This window comes from Aotus nancymaae, unplaced genomic scaffold, assembly GCF_030222135.1.
Source record: "Aotus nancymaae isolate 86718 unplaced genomic scaffold, 86718_ANA_hifiasm-v0.15.2.pri h1tg000016l, whole genome shotgun sequence".
Classification (NCBI taxonomy): domain Eukaryota; kingdom Metazoa; phylum Chordata; class Mammalia; order Primates; family Aotidae; genus Aotus; species Aotus nancymaae.
Genome location: NW_026988428.1, coordinates 8,340,098 through 8,356,579, shown reverse-complemented (window position 1 = coordinate 8,356,579; position 16,482 = coordinate 8,340,098). Strand labels below are relative to the sequence as shown.

The 16,482-nt window shown below is 40.6% G+C and overlaps 1 long non-coding RNA gene across 3 annotated transcripts in view; it reads left to right on the top strand.

Annotated features, from left to right (window-relative positions):
* Positions 1 to 8,534, top strand: part of LOC105728778 (uncharacterized) — a 125,453-nt gene extending 116,919 nt beyond the window's left edge. For all 3 annotated transcript variants that reach the window (XR_002479391.2, XR_010342947.1, XR_010342946.1), the window contains one exon: positions 8,041 to 8,534. This is a non-coding gene — a long non-coding RNA (uncharacterized LOC105728778). The remainder of the gene's footprint in view (positions 1 to 8,040) is intronic.
* The last annotated feature ends 7,948 nt before the right edge of the window (positions 8,535 to 16,482 follow it).

Here is a 16,482-nt window from a genome sequence, read left to right as displayed (position 1 = left end):
ATCACTGCAACCTCTGCTTTCTGGGGTCAAGCGATTCTCCTGCCTCAGCCTCCCGAGTAGCAGGGATTACAGGCACATGCCACCACACCTGGCTATTTTTCTTTCTTTTTTTTTTTTTTTTTTTTGTATTTTTAGTGGAGACGTGGTTTCGCCGTGTGGCCAGGCTAGTCTCAAACTCCTGACCTCAAGTGATCCTCCTGCCTCGGCCCCCAGCAAAGTGCTGGGATTACAGGCTTGAGCCACCATGCCCGGCCACCCCTTTAAATTTTATGCCTCGGTAACAATGTTGATTTTACCTCCAAAATACAGAGCTGTTTCATGCTTCTGTGCCTTTGTGGACTCGTCCCTGTGCCAGAAATGCCTTCTCACTGTGTCTTCCTGGAAATATCTTATTTGACTTTTAAAAACTGAGCAGATATCATCACTTCATCTACCCTCAGCGATTCTCATTTAATTGGTCTGGGATGTGGCCTGAGCCCTGGGAGTTTTAAGTGCTCCCCAGGTGATTCTAATCTGCACCAGAGTTTTATAATCACTGCTTCAGGCCAGCGGTTTGCAGACTTGAGCAGGCATCAGGACCAGCTGGAGGGCTTGTTAAGGCACACAGTGCAGGGTTCACCCCCTGAGTGTAGAATTCAGTCGCTCTGGGGCCTGAGAATTTGAATTTTTCTAATTTTGTTTTAGTGTTTGACTTTTTTTGTGTGTGTGTCTTGTTGCATACCAAGTTTTTTTTTTTTTGTAAGGGATTTACTAATGTTTTTGCTATTAGTACTCACATTGTGTCCTTTTTTTAAGAAAATTATTTAAAGGAGACAAAAATTTTTATCTATTTATGGTGTACAATATGATGTTTTAATATATGTACACTTGTGCAATGGCTGCATCAAGCTAATTAATATATGCATTACCTTACATGCGTGTCACTTTATTTATTTTTGCAGTGAGAATTTGCATTTCTAACCAGTTCCCAGATAAGGCTGATTCTGCTGGTCCTGGGATCAGGTTTTGAGAATCAAGGCTCTATTCAAACTCTATAACTTGCACAGGTTCCTTCCATTTCACTTATCACCCTGCATTGTCATCAACTTATTTGCATGTCTATTTCTGTCTTTTGAAGGTAAGGACATTAGCTGTTTTATTGCACTACAGAGCACTGCACCTGGTGTATAGTAGATGCTCAATGCGTGATCACTTAATGAGTAAATATTCAGTGTCTAGTTGTCACAGAGAAAGAAAGTCATGCACCAAATATATGTGAATCTTTTTAACATAAATTATTTAATCTAATAAATATCTCATGCATCTAAATTTAAATCTAGAAAGGGGTTCCCTAAGCCTCTATGAATTACATCTTGGATTTTGGTGACAGGATTGGGTTGGTAAGGTACTCCTCAGTACGTGAGGATAAAAAGGCCTTGTGCAAAAGCAGATTGGATTACATTACATCAACAACACTTCTTTTAAAACTGACATTTAATGATTATCTCTATCAATAAAGGCCTTTTAAGAGCTCTCCATAAAATGTTGTGAAAAATGAGAACATTTAAAATACAGACAAACAATGGGTCCCATTCATACAGCTTCTTCACATTATTTCTCCAGTATCATGGATCTCAACCAGGCTCACTCACCCTTGTCCAGTGAAGCTGGCACATGTTAACCATATTGATCGTCTGATTACAAATATAGACTGTGGCAGGGAGTACTTACAAAAGGAACCCATTTGTCCCTGTGGCTTATATGTAGATATCAGACTTAATACACACCCAACTACAAAGCAATAGAACAAGGCAGTAAATGTTATTCCCAAGGAGATTAGACTCCTCCTATACAGAACAATGATTTCGTTGTTTCATATAACCTTATAAAGTAAGTCCAAAGAGAGGTTTTTAAAAGTTTCCTAATCTTTACTAATTTCTTAAATATTTATTCCTCAAGAAGAATAAATTCTCTATTCATTGACCCGTAGGATATTTTTCAAAACCGAATAAACCTAATAATGTGTTGGCATAGGTCTTTCTGCATGCAAAACCCAGACTGATGTCTTTCTGAACAAAATGTGTGTGTGTGTGTGTGTGTGTGTGTGTGTGTTGCTTGCTGTCCATTTCAGCAGCCTTCTACTTTGATGACAACCTGATTATTCTGGAAAAAGCAGTTGCTGTCCTTAGTGGTGCAGCACGTAGTTATTTGGAATTTCAGTAGTATCCAGGAAACATTCTTCATTGAGTCAATTGGGAAACATAAGATGAGAAACTCATCCTTCTGAGTTTCTGGTCAGCATTTCTTGATTGGAGCTCTGGGTCTCTGTGTCCACTCTAATTGTTACCTAGAAACAGGGTCTTTAGATTCTAAAAACGTCAAAATACATGGATATTGACTTTTTGAATTAAGTATATCACAATTGAATTCCATTTCAACTGTAACAGGTGGCCAGTGGGTTGAACATGATCAAATCGAGAATAAAGGATTCTGTAGATTGTACTTTTCTTTTCAAAAATAAAATTTTGAAAAGTACAGATTTGCCTAAAATGTATGAGTAATGCATTCAGAGTTCAGATTGACCATGTTTAAGTTGTAAAGCCTATTGTATGAGTAGGCAGAAACACATGCAGTAGCTGTTCCCTGCCAGGATGTGCTTTGTGTCTTTTGTTGGTTGGTTGGGTGGGTGGGTGGGTGAGTGAATGGTTTGGTGGTTGGTTGGATGGGTGAGTGAATGGTTTGGTGGTTGGTTGGGTGGGTGAGTGAATGTTTCGGTGGTTGGTTGGGTGGGTGAGTGAATGGTTTGGTGGTTGGTTGGGTAGGTGAGTGAATGGTTTGGTGGTTGGTTGGTTGAGTGGGTGAGTGGGTGGTTTGGTGGTTGGTTGGCTGGTTGGGTAGGTGAGTGGGTGGTTTGGTGGTTGGTTGGCTGGTTGGGTGGGTGAGTGAGTGGTTTGGTGGTTGGGTGGGTAGGTGAGTGGGTGGTTTGGTGGTTGGGTGGGTGGGTGAGTGGGTGGTTTGGTGGTTGGGTGGGTAGGTGAGTGGGTGGTTTGGTGGTTGGGTGGGTGGGTGAGTAGGTGGTTTGGTAGTTGGTTGGGTGGGTGGGTGAGTGGGTGGTTTGGTGGTTGGTTGATTGGTTGAGTGGATGGGGGAGTGATTGGTTGGTTGGTTGGGTGGGTGGGTGAGTGAATGGTTTGGTGGTTGGTTGGTTGGGTGGATGGGTGAGTGGTTGGTTCAGTGGTTGGGTGAGTGGGTGGGTGGGTGGTTTGGTGGTTGGTTGGTTGGGTGGGTGGGTGAGTGAATGGTTTGGTGGTTGGTTGGTTGGTTGTGTGGGTGAGTGAATGGTTTGGTGGTTGGTTAGGGCAGGTGAGTGAATGGTTTGGTGGTTGGTGGTTGGTTGGGTGGGTGAGTGGGTGGTTTGGTGGTTGGTTGGGTGGGTGAGTGAATGGTTTGGTGATTGGTTGGGTGGGTGAGTGAATGGTTTGGTGGTTGGTTGGGTGGGTGAGTGGGTGAGTGGGTGAGTGGGTGGTTGGGTGGTTGGGTGGTTGGTTGGTTGGTTGGTTGGTTGGTTGGTTGGTGGTAGAGTGGGTGGTTTGGTGGTTTGGTGGTTGGTTGGGTGGGTAAGTGGGTGGTTTGGTGGTTGGCTGGTTGGATAGGTGGGTGAGTGGGTGGTTTGGTGGTTGGTTGGGTGGGTAAGTGGGTGGTTTGGTGGTTGGCTGGTTGGATAGGTGGGTGAGTGGGTGGTTTGGTGGTTGGTTGGGTGGGTGGGTGGTTGGTTTGTTTTCAGATTATCTTGACTGCCTTCATTTTTTTGTTTCTTCCTCCTCAGTCTTAAATGAGAGAACTATGAATGTACCCCTGGTTGGCTGTTCCCAAGCCTGCAGGGCCCAAGTCAGTAGTGCAAATGGGGGCCTACAAGCCTTATGTCTAAATATTTTAAAATTATAACTGAAGCATACAGATTGCTGAATAAAATAGATTCTATCCCCTCCCTAAACCAGTACATCTTTCTAATGATAAAGTTTTAAATATAAAAGCTATTGTTTTCATATATTTGAAAATCTATAAAATATCAAAGATGACTGAATTAATACTGTACATGTCTGGGTACTCTATAGATGGGCTGCCAAAGTTTGGGTGAAAAATTAAGTAAAAACATAAATAATTCGAAAAGTATTTCATATGCATTTCTTAAAATTTATTTCTCTGCTTTTATTTAAGTAAATCACAAGTTTGATTCTATTGATAATCATGATCTAAAGTACTAAAAATTAAAATGTGATTTTGTCCAAAATATTCAGTTTGAGTATATTTTAAGCAGAAACATAAAATAAAGCAAACTTAAAATATAAAAATCTTTTTTTGTTTTCAAAAAGTTATTTTTCTTCTCATTCAAATTATTTCATAACTAAAAGAGAAATATGGATTATAATTAAGAGGTATCACAAATATGAATAAAGATTATTAAATAACACTTATTTTATTTTCTTAAAAAGTAATTAAATGTCACTAAGTGTGTTTATAAAACTTAATCACGCTTCCACAGGGCAGCGTACATTTACTTATCAATGTAAAGAACTGATATCTTGCTGTGCACATGCTTTACAAAAGAAGAATTGGACAAGGTAAAATAATTTGTTTTTATTTTCTTTATCCAAGCATGCTTGTCATTCAAATGCTCCCTGTCTTCCTAAACTGTTTCTGACTTCCACATTAGCAGAAGCACAATCCACAAACCTTCATGGAATGTGGATGTAGTTTTTGTTGTTGTTTTTCTTAGGACATAGGTCAACTAATTTAAAGAGGTACTTCCCCAGGGCCTGAATGGTGTGGATGTTTTAGGATTTTAGTGCTGTGATGGCTCTGAGTACAAGATTTCAATTCATAGAGGAATTAAAATGTGTTCGCTAATGAATATAGTGTTTCTGGGTTTGTTATATGCAGGGCACTCTAGGGCTCGGTATTCATTGGACATTTATTCTCATATACGTCTGCTTGGCTCAGGCCTTTAGAGACATTCAGATTCTCACTTGGATTATAGGAGTAGCCTCATTTCTTCTAGACTTAATTTCTCCTTGTGACTCAGGAATACACATAGGTGAGTGAAGAATCATTTTCTCCCTTTCAAACCCAGATTCTGAGACTACATGTGACTAAATGAAATAAAGCAAATAAAAACATCATCAAATGTAACTGTGGCTAATGAACCACTCAGCCTCTTTTACCCAAAATTATCATACAGAAACTGAAACTGCCTAATTTGGCAAGAACAGTTGTGGCTGATTCCAGCTACTGACAGGTATAGTATTCAAGACCCAAACATTACTTAATGACTAGTGCATATCATGACTGCATGGCTAGGTTCAGCTGCAAAGCATAAAATCATAGCCAATATTAATTAAGCATTCATTACGTGCCAGGTAGTTTGTTAAGCACTTCATATGTATGACCTCACGTGGTCCTCCCCATTGTCTTGGAAAAGGGCTGAAGCTTGAGGGAAGTTAAGTAGCTTGTCTAAGGTAACATAGCAGGGAAGTAATAGCAATGGGATTGAAACTCAGGTTGTCCAATGTGAAAGCCTGTGCACTTAAATAAGATTCCATTCTGCTTGCCTCTTTGTTACTGGCAGCAGGCATAGGGATGGGAAGGTCTGGGACCAGGTAAGGTCAACATAGGGAAAACTGAATCAGCGGCCAAGTTGCACCCCAAGGGAAGCAACCATCAATCTAGTATGACAAATCCAAAGGAACACGGTAACGTTGTGTTTGATTTGAATTGATGTCACTTCCGAGGAACTAAGTTGGTGTGTGGACATCACAGCAGAGTATAGAATCTTTGGGGTGATGCTTGAAATAAACTCGTTGGGCTGGAAAGGCAGAACTCCAGGGAAGATAAAAACAGAAATAACATTCTTGGGCACTTCCTACATGCTAAGGCTTTCACACCTTCCGATCATTTAATTATTGAAACAAACTTTTACCAAATGGGAAAAGAAGTTGTGTAATTTGCCCACGACCAAATAGCTAATAAGAAATGGAACCAAGAAAAAGAATCTAGATTCACTTGATTTCAGATTTGGAGATATTATTAAACAAATCACATTGCCTTTCCAATACTTCACTGGACCCAGCTAAAGAACTAAGTGGGAAAACAGTAGCACAAAGTCCCACCCTCATACCTAGTTTCTTACTCATGTTAAATGATGCCAGTAAAATGTCCTGCAGGTTTTGGGGAAAGGCCTTGACTCAGGGCAGATGGATATGTCCAAGAGTAGCAGCCAAGGCTAATTAATTCCAGAGTCCACTCGTGGGTAGAGCTCATAGCCCCGTACATCTGACCTAGGTCAAGATTGACTCACAAATTGGGCTGGTTTGGGTCCCAGGACACAGACCTCAGTGATGAGACAGATTAGGGCTAGCAAATACTGAACTGTGTCCTGTTGGTGGGCTCTGCTGGGATTCTTAGGCCTCTTGTGCTTCCAAGAGTGAGATCATTATGTTTTTTTTTCTTCTAACCTAGAAAACCCTTGTAGCCTTAAAGCTATACCATGTGATACCTGTCCATGACCAGACTCGCACCTAACAGAAGTACTTGAGACTCAGATGGTCCTTGAAGCAGACAAGGACATCAAATTACTAACTGCAAGTGTGTAATAGAAATCCATTTACTTCAGGTAAAAACCCCTTTCTAGAACAACAACAAAAAGGTTGGGTATTATGATGAATATTTAATTAGGAAATGACCAGAAACAGTGACGAAAAAGGGGGCTTAGAGAATATTAGAAGCACATTGCTTTGGATACATAAATAGGAAAAGTGCAAGAACTGGAACCTGTCAGCAAAATTCCATGGAATGTTTGATTCAGCTGCTGAATTGCCCACAGCTGTCTGGGATACTCGCTTTTGGAACCAGGTTTCTTTGTCTGTAGAGGTAATCTGTTCCTCTGTGTTCTTTTTAATTTCAATAGACATTGTCAAAGTTATGAAGACTGCGTGACTTACATCTACTTGGTGATGGGCTCCAAAAATGAAATGAAATGTGTGTGTGAGGAAGGGGAGTCATTCTTTTCTATTGGAGGTCTAATTAATTGGGTGGGTAATAGAATATGAGGCTTTATATATTTTAGATATATATAAAATATATAAAGGATGCAGAATTCAAATCACTGCCACATGCCATTTCATGTCAACCAACACTTATAGGGCACCTACTATGTGCAAGACGCTGCAGAAAGTATGAACACAGGTAAGCCACAGTCCTTGTTCTCAGGAAACTCAAAATATGGTGTCAGAGATAGAGGTGAACAACTAGCAATAAAGTCAACTGGAATAAAATAAGATCTAGGATACACGTACAAAGGATGCACTATGAGGGCAGAGAAGGAGCCCCTGCTAAGAAGAGGTAGTGTTGATGGTGTATATGGAGGGGAGAAGGTCATTCCAGGATGAAAGAAGAATGAGCCAGCCAAGAAGTCGCAGAAAGTTCAGTCAGAAAGGGAAGAAGAGAACCAAGAAAGTGTCATGATAACCAGTAAATCTGCTCAAATCTCCCTATTCCCCAAATATCATCCACTGTCTCTGCTTCACATCAACCCTTTGCCCAGTTCTTCTCTTCCTTGCATAGCCAAAGTTTTTACTGTTTTGTTCTTTTCTTGGCAAACTAAATCTTCAGCACCTTTTGATGTAGTGAAAGGTGTGCTCTTCCCTGCCTTCCCCACCTCGCTCAGCTACAACTGATTTTACCTGCTGATACTCAAGATTCATGCATGAGGTGTGACCTCTCTTCCAATATGCCTGGGACGTAATGACCACTGATATTGATTGGACTGCTGCTATGTGCCAGGCGCTGCTTAAAAGTGTTTCATACAGTATGTGTATAAGGGACCCATACCTAAAGATGGCCCTCAGTGATCCTCACCTCCTGGCTACACCCTTGTGTAGGCCCCTTCCACATTGTACTGGGATTGGTCTGTATGGCCAGTGCGAGACTTCAGAAGTGTCAGATGCCACTTCCTAGCTTAATTGTAAAAGATTATGGCTTCTATCTTGATTTTTCTCTCTCTAGGAGCACTCACTCGCTCTGCAGAAGTTGTTAAGAACCCATGTGGTAGAAAAATGAAGCCTCCTTCCAACAGCCATGCAAGTGAGCTCTGAAGTAAATCATTCAGCTCCTATCAAGTCTTTGGATTGCCGTCCTGGCTGAGAACTTGACTGCAACTTCATGAGCCAGAGCTGCCTAGCTAAACTACTCCTGAATCTGTGATCCTCAGAAACTGAGTGAGAAAATGAGTATTTGCTGGCTTAAGCTTTAAGTTTTGGAGTAATTTGTTATGAACAATAGACAACTGATACAGTATGTATGTCTATATTATTTTATTGTTTTGTGAATGTAATTCACATAAGGTAAAACACACAGATCTGGAGTGTTCGGTTCTGTGAGCTTTGATCATTGTATACAGACGTGTAACCACTACTCAAAAAAGATATACAATATTTCAATCACCCAGAAAAGTCTCTTGTCTCCTTTTCTGACTAATTCCTACTCTTCTATCAGAAAAAAAACCCACCATTTTGGTTTCTATCTTGTAGTTTAGTTTAGCCTATATTTGAACTTCACAAAAGTGGATCATCCAGTATGTACTGTTTTGTGTCCAGCTCACCATAACGTTTTTGAGATTTAACTGAGTTGTTGTATATTTCAGCAATTTTATCCTTTTAATTTTATTGTTGATTGGTATCCTATTTTATGAATATACCACGATGTGTTGATTCATACTCCTGTTGATAGGCATTTGGGTTGTTTCTGGTTTTTTATTTATTATGAACAGGGCTGCCATCACTGTATAAGTCTTTTTGTGGACATAAGTTCTCAGTTAACTCGGGTAAATACCTAGGAACAGAAATGCTGGATGATATCATAAATGCACATCTAACATTATAAGAAACTGACAAAGATTTCTTGAAAGAGTTTTTTCATTTTACACCCCCACCAGCAATGTATGGGAGTTCCAGTTACTTGACATTCTTTGAATCATTTGTCCTCATCAGTCTGGATTTTAGTCATTTGCTGGGAGTGAAATGGCATCTCATTGTGGGTTGGGTTTTTCTGATGAGCCATGATGCTGAGCATCATTACTGGCCACTGACATATCTCCTTCTATGAAGTCTCTGTTCAAGTTTCATCATGGGTGCCACCTGGAAACTTTGCTGACGGGATGTTTCCTAAAATCACTGCTTGTTAAAGCACATCTGTATCAGCTTCTCCCTTGCCCACACCAGCCTTTACCCAGAACCCTTCTCTTCTAACAGTCTTGCCTCCCTCCCTGACCGTCCCTGTCTCTACCCTCCATTTTGTTCTAGACTCAACAAATCTTGCCTGGAAAGCTGTTGCCCCAGTAATAACCTGTTAAAAATCTACCCCAGTTCTGGCAGGATCTCTGCTCACTGAATCTCCACCTCCTGGGCTCAAACAATTATCATGCTTCAGCCTCCCAAGTAGCTGAGATCACAGGCGTGTGCCGCCATGCCCAGCCAATTTTCTTGTACTTCTAGTAGAGACAGAGTTTCACCATGTTGGCCAGTTCTAGAACTGGGCTCAGTGTGGGAAAATTAAAAAGAGAAGAGCAGTGGTAGGCTGGTAAATATTTAACAGCTGGCTCTTGGGGGAAAAAAATGTAATTAATTAAAAAGAAATTTTTGCTTGTGGGAATAAGTTTATCAGAACTACATTTGTATTTTTTTAATTCTTAATTTTTTTTCTAGATATATGGCTAACATATAGGTATGTAATTGGTTTCTTAATTGATGTTTTCATAATTTTTAAATTTTTATTGATCTTAGTTGACTTTTAATTGGCTAAATTTTGTTAGATTTACACATTAATTCTAATAATCTATATACAAATAATTTGCATAGATTTTCAACATACACAATTATATGTCATATGGAAATAATGAGAGATTTACTTATTTCAGTCCAATTTGTATACCTTTCTTTTTTCTTTTTTTCTTTTTCTCTCTTTCTTTCTTTCTTTCTTTTTTTTTTTTTTTTGAGACAGAGTCTGTGGAGTGCAGTGGCATGATTTCTGCTCACTGCAATCTCCACCTCCTGGGTCCAAACAATTATCATGCTTGGGAGGCTTCCCAAGTAGCTGGGATTACAGGCATGTGCCACCATGCCCAGCTAATTTTTTTGTATTTTTAGTAGAGACAGAGTTTCACCATGTTGGCCAGGCTGGTCTCAAATTCCTGGGCTCATGTGATCCGCTTGCCTCAGCCTCCAAAAGTGCTGGGATCACAGGCATGTGCCACGGCACCACATTACTTTTATTTTTTCTTATTCAATTGCACTGTCTAGGATCCTCAGCACCAATGTTGAAATGCAGCAGTAAGAATGAGCCTCTTTGTTTTGTTTTTTATGTCAAGAAAAATGTTTCTATTTCACCTTAAAATTTGATGTATACTATAGACATTTTGTGGATGTTCTTTAAAGTTTATAATTTTTTTAAATTTCTAGTTTGCCAAAGATTGGTTATTACGGAAAAAGTAAATAAATTTAAAACACCCTGATGTATATGCCAACTTTCAGTGCAGTAAATACTCCTACCATGACCAGTTCCAAGATATCAATGTAACTTCACTAAAAGTGGAGCTGGAGATGCAGAGTAGCCCACCTTATGAACCATGTTTCCACCTGATAATTGTCTTTCATAAACCCATAGGAGCCTTCCTCCAACACCACTGGTAAGGGCTAATAATTAATTCGAAGGAATGATTGACAAATAAGAGAACAGCACAAAATAACACATAGTTAAGTCTTCTCGTGCATTGCAAAACTGTAATCAGATGAGAAGAAAAGAAAATACCAAAGGCTGAAAGTAATGGTTCTCACCCTTGTCTACATGTTGGAATAAACTGGGGAGCTTCAAAAATATTCTAATGTATGGGAACTACCCCCTAAATATTTAGAATTGGTCAAAAGTAAGGCCAGAGCACTGTTTTTTGTGGTTGTTGTTTTTCTTTCTTTCTTTTTTAAAAACCTCATCAGCAGATTGGACCTAGATGATTTTAAACTGTAGCCAGTTCAGAACCACTGGTTTAAAAAAGGATGAAGGTTTTGACAAATTTGGATAATTGGGGTAGTGTGGGAAGGTACCCAAGCAAAAGAGGTGGAACAAATAAATGAGTGGTAGACCCTTCAGGAAGATTGAGAAAACTGGCTAGACATGAGCTGGGCAATCTTACAGGAAAGTGACAAGAAAGACAGATATTTTTAAGCTGTAGATAAAAGGTTCTTCTGTGGGAACCTGGCCCCATCTCCATGGAACTCTAGGTTTCTACAGAAAGTGAGCCTCAGGTTCCCAGCAGAACACCCTTATTTCCCATGAGGGCCGATGTGACATTCCCAAGTCAGTGACCTTGAGAGTTGGTGACTTGCACAGGAAGATTCCTCTGCTTCAGACCCTGGCAAGCCAGGAGAGAATTCAGGCTCCTGGCATATTGAGCTTAAGCAGATTTCATTTGAAAGAAAGTTCAGTCTAGTATGTCTTAGTTCCAGTAGGTCAGTACTCTTCCAACTCTGATGTCCACATGGATCACCCTGGCATCTTGGTAAAATTCAGATTCTGATTTCGGGGTGGGGCTGATGGTCTGCATTTCTAACCAGTTTCCAGGTGCTGCTGATGCTACTGGTCCTTGTACCAACTTAGGGTCAGAAGGCTGAAATTAACAAGGCATCATTTACTTTAGGCTTGCTTTACAAGCAAAGCACCTTGCTTAAATTGACAACTGCTCCCATATGTGGCTGGGGATTTGGGCCTATTCTACAACAGAAATCTGCCCTTTGACCCTGAGTCTTGGCAACCTTTGACACAAGCTCCTACTCCTGTCTTCCAACTCGTTCTAAGTTATCTTTCTGTTAACCTTCTAAATTGATCTTCTCAGCCCTGCAGGAAATTCTTACTTGGATAACCAGACTTATGTCTGGATGGCCAATATTCATCATTTCTTGGGCTCCCGCTTAGGTGTAACACGCTTGACACATATTACCGATGTTATTATTTCCATTCCTCAGCTGAGGAAGCTGAGGCTCAATGAATAATGGAAAGTTACCCCAAACCTCCAAGTTAGTGGCCACATCAGGATATAATCCAGGTTTGTTTGTCTTTCAAGCCACGATTCTTTCCACTTTCAGTCGCTTTGAGTCCACTCAGGCCCAGCACGGCAAACCACAGTCTGCTGACCTGGCTCCCAAACCTCAGCTGAAAACTACACCTCTATTCTGGGGACCTGCAATTTACTTTTATTTCATTTTACTTATTTATTTATTTTTGAGACAGAGTCTCAGTCTCACTCTGTCAACCAGGCTGGAGTGCAGTGGCATGATCTCGGCTCACTCCACCTCCAGCTCCCAGGCTCAAGCAGTTCTCCTGCCTCTGCCTCCCGAGTAACTGGGATTACAGGCACCCACTACCATGTCGGCTGATTTTTGTATTTTAGTTGAGACTGGGTATCACCAGATTGACCAGGCTGGTCTCAAACTCCTGACCTCAAGTTATCCTCCTGCATTCGTCTCCCAAAGCTCTGGGATTACAGGTGTGAGCCACTGCACCCGTCCAGGACCTCCAATATAAAGTGCATGCTTCCCTATCGGAAAGAGCAAATGGAGGTTGTTTCAGACATGATGCAAAACAACATATGTATTTACTGAGTTGAAAAGAATTTGAACATTCTTTTTCAAACTATCCTGATATAGTTTGAATATATGTCTCCACCAAATCTCATGTTTCGTTGTAATCCCCAATTCTGGCGGTGGGGCGTGGTGGGATGTGTTTGGGTCCAAGGCAGATCCCTCATGGCTTGGTGCTGTCCTCACCATACGAGTGAATTCCCATGAGGCATGGTCTTTAAAAGTGTGTGGCGCTGCCCCCACCTTGCTCCTGCTTTTGCTATGCAACACACCTGCTCCAACTTTATCTTCTGCCATGAGTAAAAGCTCCCTGAAACCTCTCCAGAAGCTCAGAAGATTCTGGTGCCATGCTTGTACAGCCTGAAGAACTGCGAGCCAATTAAACCTCTTTTCTTTATAAATTACTCACTTTCACGTATTTCCTTATAGCAATGCAGAAACAGCCTAATGCACACACTCTCAGTTGAATTCAATAAATATTTGCTGAGCATATACTAGGTGCTGGGCAGCGCCAGGCACCTAATGATACAAATAGGAAAAGAATAGGAAGAAATGCAGATACAAGTACATTTCATGTTGGCCTCTGTGCACTATCAACTTTCTACTAGAAGTATGACAGTATGAGTCAAATGGGAAAAGAAATTAATTTTATGAGGAGGGGAGAAGGATGTGGTTCTAGGTATTTATTGACCTTAGGGGGTTAAACATCAGGAGTTACATCATCTCTGCCTTTTCATTAATAATGAATAATAGCTAATCATTATAGCAAACATGTTTTGAACACTTGCTACATTCCTGGCGCTGTCAGTCGCTTTCCCTGCATTACTTCATTTCCTCTTCACAATGAGCATAGGAGGCGAGTACTATTATTCCCTCCTCACAGATGAGGAATTGAAAATTGGAACTGTTTAGGTAATGTACCCAAATCCCACAGCTAGAAACTGAGAAAGCTAGAATTCAAAGCCAAGTCTGTTTGACTGCAGAGCCCTAGTCTTGATCCTCACTTGGAGAAAATGAAGCTGAATGGGGAGTCAAGCAGGGTTGGGATGAAAGGGGAACCGTCATTTAATAAGCAGCAATTATGCATCAGGCCAAGTGTGCAGGCTAGGATGCATCATATCTCATTAGAAACACGTCTCCAAAGACAGATCCCAGATAGCAAAATGAATTTTTTGGTAATACTGGGGAGACCATACATTCTGGCTTGCTCAAGGTAGTTGGAGTATGGGAATACGATTAACACCTCTGTTACTCTCAAAATTTCCTGTGTCAGTAAATTGTATGGTCACCCCAGGCAATACCATCATGTAACACCACAGAAAATTATGTTCATCCAGGGAGAAGAAAACATCCTGAGAGTTTAAAAAAATTGGTTATTCAGTTTTTCAGTCCTTTTCTTTATCTGTCTCTATCTCTCTGTTCAATTTCCACCTACTAAACGATGCATTCTCCTGTGTTTTACAGCACTTTATTATGCCTTAATGATTCTAGACCTTGTATATCCTCAGCTTTGGCTTCAGAACATTGGTGACATGATGCCAATTCCAGTTTGCAATAAAGCATCATAAGTAGTAACCCAGATCGTCTCCTGGCCGCTAAATATTGACCCAATGCTGGCCATTGCTTTTGGGAGCACTAACCCTCTCTTCAAACCAACCAGCAGCTGCAGGAGTGAAAAAGTAGTGTGAGACAATAGCATCTGAATTTACCCACTTCGATCACTCGAAGCCTTTACAGATAAATTATCTTCTAGAGAATAGGTACTCCTCAAGTGTACACTTATACTGGGGGTCAAGGGGATCTTGCTTGTAGACCCTCTGATGCTTCAGAAAAGAGAAAAAAAAGGAGGTCTGAGTCCCTGTACCAGCCTGTGGGGTCTCTAGAGAACTCATCACAACCACTCTCTTACTCCCTAAAATATGGAGGTTCAGCTGAGCCACAAGCAGGCGAGCAATCTACTGCAAGCTCCATTACATTTATTTTCTACAAAGTTCTGTGGGGTAAAGAAAGTTTCCCTAAGGATTTTGCTTCACTCTAACAATGGGAGAGAAAAGAATTTAGGAGGAGAGCATAAATCCATTTAAAACTACAGATAAATGACATATTGTGATCATGTACATAGAGTGATCAATATCTAGCCCTCCCAGTTTTCAGAACCCCTTCCCACACATGGGCTTGTGTGACACTGAGCAAAGGGAGCAAAAGTTTTGGGGTATGGACTTAAGTTCGAATCCTGGCTTTTCCACTCACTGTGTTGCTTACCTCTCCAAGTCTCAGTTTCCAACATTTCCACTAAAGGGCTTTGTTGTGAATGGAGTTCGATAATAGAGGTAAGGTCCCTAATACATGGTATACACTTGAGAGATGATAGCTCTCCCATCATTTACAGCATGACACACACAGAAGACATTACCCAGGTGTTTGCTGAAGAGCTAGCTTCATTTTGCAGATGAGAACACTGAGATTCAGAGAGGCCAATAGACTTGCCCCAGGTCACCACTAGCAAGAGGGCAGTTTTCTCATTACAAATCTGTGCCCCAAGCAATATTTTTTTATGCAACCTTTGGGTTTGGAGTTGTGCTTCTAAATATGTCAGATACCAGAATGAAGAAAAATATTCAGGGAGGCCTGTTCTTTGAAATCAGCCTTTGATCTTCACCAAAACTGCCTTGCAATTTTCGAATATGAAACCTTTGCAAAGTGCATTTTCCTCAGAAGCCTGTGTTCAAACCTTGCACTTCTGTGAAATAATTGCTTTATGCCTTAAGACTGTCGATTTATGTTTGTGTTCAGTCATTTGGAGGATGTTTTTGAAGTTATTATCAGTCACCGTCTCATCCATAGACTGGATGAAAGGGTCGGTATCACAGTCACATGGCTTTGCTAAAATGTCCCATGTCTTAAGCTTTGTCTGACAGCAGCAGAGCACACCAGACAGGAGGGCACTGTTGGAACACCCCTGAATGCCCCAGCCTATGCCAGACTATGTATTCCTTGCCTCTGTCCCTGCAGGCCATCATCGTTGACCAATATCAAACTATACTCATAGATTTCCATTTCCTTGTCAAATGATTACGTTCAGATAATTGTATTATGGCTTTTAGGGACACATGATCAATTTTTATAATACATCAAGAAGATTCTTGAAGAAACTAAAATTTAATCCTTGTTCAATTCTATTTTCTGCTATTTTTTTTTTTTTTTTTTGCTTCGGGCTATAAAATATGCTGTCTTCCTGATTTATCCTATATTTTTCAAGTTTTTCTTCCTTTTCATTTGCTTTAAAAAAATTTTTTTTTTGAGACAAGCTCTCACTCTGTTGCTCAGGCTGGAGTACAGTGATCCAATCTCAGCTTACTGCAACCTCTGCCTCCCAGGCTCAAGCTAGCCTCCCACCTCAGCCTCCTGAATAGCTGGGACCATAGGCATGCACCACCATGCCTAGCTAATTATTTTTATTTTTATTTTTGTAGAGTTGGAATTTTGCCATGTTGCCCAGGCTGATCTCGAACTCTCAGGCTCAAGCAATCCACTCACCTCAGCCTTCCAAAATGCTGGGATTACAGGCATGAGTTACAGTGCTTGGCTAGCTTCAAAATTAACTCTTAATAACTCCTAAAAGACATTACTGTTTTCAACAATGATTTAAAAAGCAACAACAACAAACTGATAAAATAGGTTCATCATGATTCTGGGAATCTTCAGTCCTGAGTCTGAATTCTAACTCTGCTGTGTGACCCTGGGCAAGTTATTTAATGCTTTTGAGCCTCAGCTTCCCAAATTGCAAAAATAATTACAGTAGTACTTATATTTCATTGTT